Here is a 7,949-nt window from a genome sequence, read left to right as displayed (position 1 = left end):
TATCCTTGCCCCTTCTTCTGCTTATCAAGATATCCCTTATAAAAAAAGAGGGGGGGAATCATCACCAACGGAGTCTAAAAGTATATACAATTTTCCACATACATGGTTCCACATTCATAGCCCCCTAACTTCAAAGAAAAGAAATAGGTACATTTTCCAATTGTTTTCTCATAGGGAAGCACAGGAAGTTTTGGAATTATTGTTTTCATAACTATACAAGAACAAAATCATCTGAGAAAGTACTATTACAAAAGATATTCATTTCATTTCTATCACATATCTCTTTTTCCCATTAAAGTTGTGAGAGACTGCATGGTTAAATGGAAATAACCCTGGCTTCAGAATCAGAGGGCCTGGTTTCAAATCCTGCCTATGCTACTTAGTATGTGAGACTTTGAGCAAGTCTTAAGTTCCCTGGCCTTTATTTCCTCATTTGTAAAGCAAAGGGTTCAGATTAATATGAGGTCCCTTCTAGCTCCTCTAGATCCTCTGTGAGCTGAGGATTAGTGACATGAAAAAGAATGCCTGGGGACCCAAGTTTCTGCCAAGATTTTGTAAATGTGTTAACAGCGATAGATGTTAAAAGATGTTAATATTGTGCCAATTGAGTTATCATTCATGGCATTCAGTCAAGCACTATTGTCAGAGAGACTTAAGGAGTCAGGATATAATAAAGGCTTTTCTTCTCCAGAATAAAGGTTTTCTTTTGTTCAAACAATAAAGGCTTCCTCTTGTTTAAACAATAGCCTTGGGATTTTGACTCTACCCAAATCCCACTTCCTGTTGCCTGTTTATAGTACTTTAGCCCAGTACAAGGAAAGCTCCAAGTATAAACTATATATAGATAGGTAAGTCATAGATTCTACTTCTTAATTAATCCTGATTCTGCTTAACACATTAAATTGCCATTTACAATAATTGATTATTGTAAATAATTCTTTCCCAAGATCAAATTGATCCTTCTCTTTGGATCTATGTCTACCATTCAGCTCCACTTTCAAAATGCTTTTTCTGGAACTTTCCCAAGTAATTCTGTCTTTGCCTGGAATTTGTCCAGCACTTCTTCAACAAGTTTTTTTTTTTTCCTGGAGTTTCTCTTCTCTGCCTCATGTTTTCTTCACCATCACTTATAATTTCAAGATAAATGGCAGCAATTTCTCTCCTGGTTTCTTGGTCCCTAAGGAATTAATCTTTCAGTCTGGGTTCTCCAACCTTTAACCACTGAATTAAGGCTCAACTATACTCCAGGGATCATCCTGACCCTCGTTGAGCTCCCCCTGAGCTTCTCCTATTCTTTTTCTACTCTACTGACTTTTCTTACGGATTGTTTTGTAGTCTTATGATCATAAGAATTTCCCATTCTTTCTCTGATCTCCCAGTTTTTCAAAAACCGGTCTGCATTCCTACCTATGCTCAACATACATATGATGAGGGCACAGTCTCTGGGAACCCCCTTGAATCTGGAATACAGTCTCTGGGAGCCCCCTTGAACTGTCCTTGAATCTTCCAACTAGATCTGGCCTTCCCCTAAGGCCACAAGCCTCACATTATCATTAGGCGCAAATCTCTACCTAAACCTTGCCCTCTGCTGTTACTTTAGATATGCATGCCTTCAGTTACTTCCCAACCTTGATATTTCTTCAGGAATTTCCTGCCCTTAATCCCATTCTCTTGGTTCCTGGACTCTGACCCCACCTTATCCTCCTTAGACTTCCCCTCAAGACCCTCCCTAAACCCTTCCCCTAATCACCCCAGACCACCCCTCAATCCCTCCTACAATCTTTGTGTATATAATCTCCATCTTGCCTCCACGAAGGTGCTCAGGTTCAATCTAGATCAGCTCAGATTGAATCTGGCCCGCTTGTGAAAACAGGCGTCACAAAGGGTGGGATTTCTTAAGACAACCCATTATGGTGAATCCCTAATAAACTCTGTCTCTTCCCTTGGCTGAGAAGGCTTGAGTTGAATTCTTTCTGCAGGACCTGGCGTGTAGGTATTTTGGGGTCTCGAGTATCCCTAGAAACCTATGGTTCCCCTACAATCATCATTTTTACCAAATAACCTCTTCACTTACATACATATACATGCATACACACACACATATACAGAGAGACAGAGACAGACAGAGGCAGAGACAGAAACAGAAATTTGTTCCTCAAAAGGCATCTTCTTTTCTTTTTATCCCTCCTTCCATCTTTTAGAATTAGATGTAAGGATGCCTCATCTGGTGCTTTTTCTACTATTGCCTCTTCTGGATAGTATTCTGGTATTAGTATTTCTAGTGCCTACTCTTACTCTTAATCATTTTCATCTACAGGGAAGAAACTTACAAGACAACTCACAAAAAATGAAGGAGGAGCATCACTATGCAGTTATTTCAGTAATTTTTGGCACCCTTTTCAAATACCATTTTAAAAATACAACAGTGAATTCATTCAGACCAGTTATTGTACAAGCTGTTTTTTAATTGCTCAGGCTAGGAGTAAGATTTTAAGATATCAAGACCTTGCACCTGCAGATTGAGAAATATTAATGTAAAATTTAATGTTTAACATTCCTAAACAACAATACTGAGACAAATATGCATAACGTTTATTTCCTGGGATTACAGTCATGTGTTTTGGTTATTTTGCTATCAGAAATGTTTTATAAGTAAGAAATGTAAATCCCATCCTATAGAAAAGTAGATTAAAAACTTGGTTCAATTTGAAATAGGAAATTACTCTAATTGTATGATATTAGTAAACAATGTTTAGGATTACAAGGACAATTCAAATTCATCTTAGATGTCAACAGATCATGAATATCATCAAATACTTTTCCTGGAATCTTTTCAAGATTCATCATACATACTTCTGTCCTTAGTGCATTACAGATGTGCAAAATCTGTGGAATATAATTTTCTTTTCCAGATACAGGAGGCAGCTTGTCCTAACAATACTTTAGCCTTCATCAGAAAAAAACTGTGGCTTCCTCCAGCCAAGATGCAGGGCAAAAGAGGAGCTGAGACTGCCTTCAGAGGCAACATTGCATAGGGCATGGCAGTAAAGCCTTCTAATGACAATTTTCACATCCAGCTGTTATTTACCTTTGCAACTAGTTTATATGTTTGAGCAGGATGCAACTTTAATTCCTGGCAACCTTATGACCAGGGTATTTGTTACCAGCTGTCTGTAACAACTCTCTTCTCAACCCTTAATCCCCTCTGTTCCTCAGGGACTGAGAAGAGTCTAGCAGAGAAAGGATCAGAAACATATGGTTCCCTATGCATGTGAGAGTATGCACATACAAAATCTTTCTAATTCTAAGAGAAGGGTCTGCATGTGAGATAAATACTCAGGACTATCTATGTGGTATGACTTAAAGGTGATCAGAAATCACCCCAATTCCAATGTATCTTTCACTGTCACTTTAAAATCTGTCACTTTGGTTTTTGTCTGACAACCTAAAATTTCAGCAGTTAGAAATTCATTTTGATTGACAAGCATTCAGTTTTTAATCAACTGAGAATACTTTTGGGGGCTTTATTCATTTGAAAAGGACTGTGCTAAGTGGTGTGGGTGAGGTACGATAATGACATGCCCTCTGCCCTCAAACTTACCATGTATTCTAATCTAATTCTTATGGAAAAGATCTCAGATCATGTCAAACTCAAATTCAAATGGACCAATAGTGTGATGACTCTGATTAAAAGGATGTGTATGTGGCTCAGTGGATAGAGTCTTAGGCTTGTAGTCAGGAAGATTCATCTTCATGAATTCAAATCTGGCCTCAAACACTTATTAGCTGTGCAACTCTGAGGAAGTCACCCTGTTTGCTTCAGTTCCTCATCTGTAAAATGATCTGGAGAAGGAAATAATAAACTATCCCAATATCTTTGCCAAGGAAACCCCAAATGGGGTTGGACGTGACGGAAAAATGACCAAACAGCAACCTGCTTAAAAAAAAATAAAAAATCAGTCAAACAAACAAACAAACAAAAAAAACCCCTGCTAATACAGTCCTAACCTGTAGTTAATAGAAGTAGCACATCCAGATAATGGGAACAACTAGTACCATTTATTCTATGCTTGTCGGATTGCATGTAGGGCTTTATGTGCAGTTCTTGGTGCCATATTGTAAGATGAACATTGACAAATTAGAATGCACCCAGAAGAGAGCAAATAGGATGGAAAAGGAATTGGAAACAAGGACATAAGAAGAATGGCTAAAGGAATCAGGTAAACAAAAGACTGAGTTCAGCATAATAACTAAGAATCAAAAAAATCTGATTCTGAATTTTGGCTAAATTATTTATTATGTAACCTTGAGCAAATCATTCAATTTCCTTATATGAATCAGTCAACCAAGTTTTTTATTTAGCACTTACTGTGTGGCAGGTACTATGCAAGGTTCTATGGATATAGATATAAAAATGAGGAAGCCCTGCCATCAAGGGGTTTCCATTCTACAAGAAAGATTCAAGGATTCACAGGTAAATAAATTAAGGATATTTACAAAATAGATGCAAAATGATGGGGTGGGAACACCAACAACTGAGCAATAAGAAAAGACCTCAAGTAAAAGGTGGCACTTGAGATGAGCCTTAAATGCAACAAGAGGTTTAAGAGGCATAAGTGAAGAGGGAGATCTTTATGTTTATGGGAAGTAATCTATACAAAAGCTTAAAGGCAGGAAAAGGAAAATCATGTTCAATGAAGAGTAAGTAAGATAGTTTGCCTGGAATTTAGATTTTCTGAGATGGAATAGTACATAATAAACCTGGAAAGATAAGATGGAGCCAGATTATAAAAGGCTCTAAATGTTAAGCAGAGGAGTTTGTATTGTATTCTAAAAGCAATGGGGACACACACACACATATTCATGTATAATATGCATATATATCCATGTATATATATGCATATTATATATCTTTTAGTTTGTAAAAAGGATTTCATAGAAGCTTCAAATTTTAGAATTCCAAGGAATTTTAGAGGACAATGAAGCCAACCTATCACTTTACAAATGAAAAAATGAGACTGAGAATTTATGATTTTCCTAAACCCAAGCAAGTCATTTAAACTCTCTGAGTTCAAACCCAAATCTAATGACAAAGCCAGCACTTTTTAATGACATTACATAAGTACTACCCTATTTCATAAGCTTGAGGATAAATAAGTAAAGCAACACAAAAATGTCAGATATATTATTGTCATAATGAAATTATTGATTAGTAATTATTTTAAAATCTAGATCACTTAGTTCATTAAACTAAATTTGAATAATTAAAGTGTTATAAACAGAAAATGTGACTTTCTAAATGTTGTGTCAAAGGGAAGAAATAGGACCAATGGGTGGAAATTATGAGCAAGCATATTCAAATTCGATTTGAAAAAAAATATTTTAATTATCCACACAGAAGCAACAAACATGAGTTTGGGCAAATTTAGGAAGATAATGGAGGACAGAGGAGCCTGGCAATGTTATGGCTCATGAGGTCATGAAGAGTCAGACAAGATGGAATAAATGAACAACAAAGAATTACCCAAAAATGTGATGACCTATCTTTAAAGGTAGCTCCACATTAATGAAAAATCCACATGTAACAGAAATTGTAATGGTTTACAGTGGATAGGGAATTGGACTTAATGACCTCCAAGTTCCTTCCTCAAAGATTGAATTACAGTAATTAGAGAGAAAAATTGTTAAAATAATGAACAATTAAAGATAGTGAGCTTGGAGTATTCCCAGGAAGACAAATAGGAGGAAGAGCACAGCAAAGTAATTTGGAAAGTCAGTCTCAAAGGTAGCAATACCTACTTTCAAGTCCAGTCTCTGACACATACTGACTTTGGGACCAGTCATTTAAGCCTCTTAGTGAAGAGGTTAGAGGGAGTTTCCTCTACAGAGGAAAAGATTCCTTTCGTCAATGAATTCACAGATTCAACCAATAATAATAATAATAATAGCAATAGTAATGATAGTAATTGATATGAGACGATTTTTGTAGAGTGTGTTTTATAACAATTTAAGGAAGAAAAGATCAATGAATAATGCCAGTCATTCAATCTGCCTTTATTAAGCACCTACTACCTAACACCAGCACTGTGCTACTAGGGATATAAAGAAAGATAAAAACAGTTCCTGACTTCAAGGAGCTCAAAGTCTGATGGAGGAGGCAGATATATTATTAATGTAATAGCATAAGAAGACATAATGGAGAAGGTAAGCCTTAAAGTGTCAATCAGAATTAAATAGATGAAGGGGACATTTTTTTCATATAAATACAAGCTCCTTGAAAATAAATACATGTGCTTCCATTGTTAGTGATTTAATGAGTGCCATGCAGGTAAGTCTCACTATCTATAAAACATGTAAATGTATGTCCTATTTGTGTAGACTGTTTTTTTCCCCTTCACTGCCTTGGACTTGGCAATCTCTACTGAAGATTGTTTACATTTTGCACGTGATGCTAATTATAAAAGCAGAACTAACAGTAGCATGTGTTAGTAAAAGAATGCTGAAACAGAAGATGGAAACTGTTTTGCTGCTGCTCCATAAATTATCTGGGTGATATTCAGCATGCCTTACTACACTAATTCCTGCCCCCAGTCTCTACATATCAAAATAAGTCAACATATCAGTTAACAGTACTTAATTCTAATTAATGCCCTTACAGAGTTGTACATGGAACTAGGTTGTAATAGCTAAGAAAGCTGATTATTAAATTTTCAATGTGAACATTTACACCTCAGAAATTAGTAAAAGGTACAAATCAGGACTTTATGTCTTCTTGACTGTCTAGACTTAAGAAAGTGAAGGAGAAAAATGTTAATAATGTAGATCAAACTTCAAAGTGTATTGTTTATACATTTTTACATGTTTATGCATACATATGTGTGTATATATGTGTGGGTGTATCCCCACCCTAATCCCCAGAGAGTTGCTTGTTGACCATTTTCCACTATGCTCCTTTAAGAAATAGGTGATGTGTGGCTAGAGAATTGAGATCCTTAAAATTAGTATAACTTGGATTACTCTGACACTTAATATTGTATGATTCTGGCCAATTCCTTAAATTATGTCTCAGGTAATTCTCTCCAGGATTTATCTACTAAGTTCTGTCTGGATCAGGAGTGAGTGCCTCACATTGATGAAATCACAGATTTATACTCAAGAAGTTTACCTTCTGTTAGAGGAAAATAATGTGTACAACAATGTATAAATTCAAAATACATAAATACATTTATGTGAGGCAGTTTGTAGGAAAAGTCTAGCAACTGGGAGAAATCAGAAAAGGCCCATAAAGGGTGAATTAAAATGAATTTGACTTTGAATGTTACCTCTGAGATACTGTCACTATTCCTTGCACAGAATTTGTCAATCAATAAATAATAGCTCTGTTACCTATAAGCAGAGGTTACCTCAATGGATCAGTTTATGGAGGATGTGACTAATCAGGTCTAAGGTGAATAAAGCAGAACTGACATAATCTAGCAGCTCTCATTAAACCATGAACTTATCTCAAATTATAGTCAGGTCACCTACAGCCTCCCTATGGACCACATCTAACCCAGACTCCAAATTTTCCTTAGCTGATTGAACCAGATGTTAGGGGATCCAGAATTAAGTAAGCATTAACTGAATAGACCTCACTGGGAGGCTTTTCATACTGTGGTCTTTCAAGTCTCTACTCAGGGTTCCATGTGACAGTACCTCTGTTAAAATTCAACATCCCCCTTATCACAGACAATTCAGATTGGCATTTTACTTGTGTGTGCTCCTTAACTAGTGACTCCCAGGAGTTTGGGTTTCTATGGCCAGGGTTGGGTGGTCTCAGTATCCTCAATGTTTTGTTTCTGGAATGAAAAAATTCCATTCAATTCAATAAACATTTAAAATAAGCCCTCCAGTGTGCCAGGTTCTATATAAAGCACTGAGAACACAAAGACAAAAAAATCCTTTCCCTG

Source organism: Trichosurus vulpecula, chromosome 4 (assembly GCF_011100635.1).
Source record: "Trichosurus vulpecula isolate mTriVul1 chromosome 4, mTriVul1.pri, whole genome shotgun sequence".
Taxonomy (NCBI): Eukaryota; Metazoa; Chordata; class Mammalia; order Diprotodontia; family Phalangeridae; genus Trichosurus; species Trichosurus vulpecula.
This window is presented reverse-complemented; position numbering follows the sequence as displayed.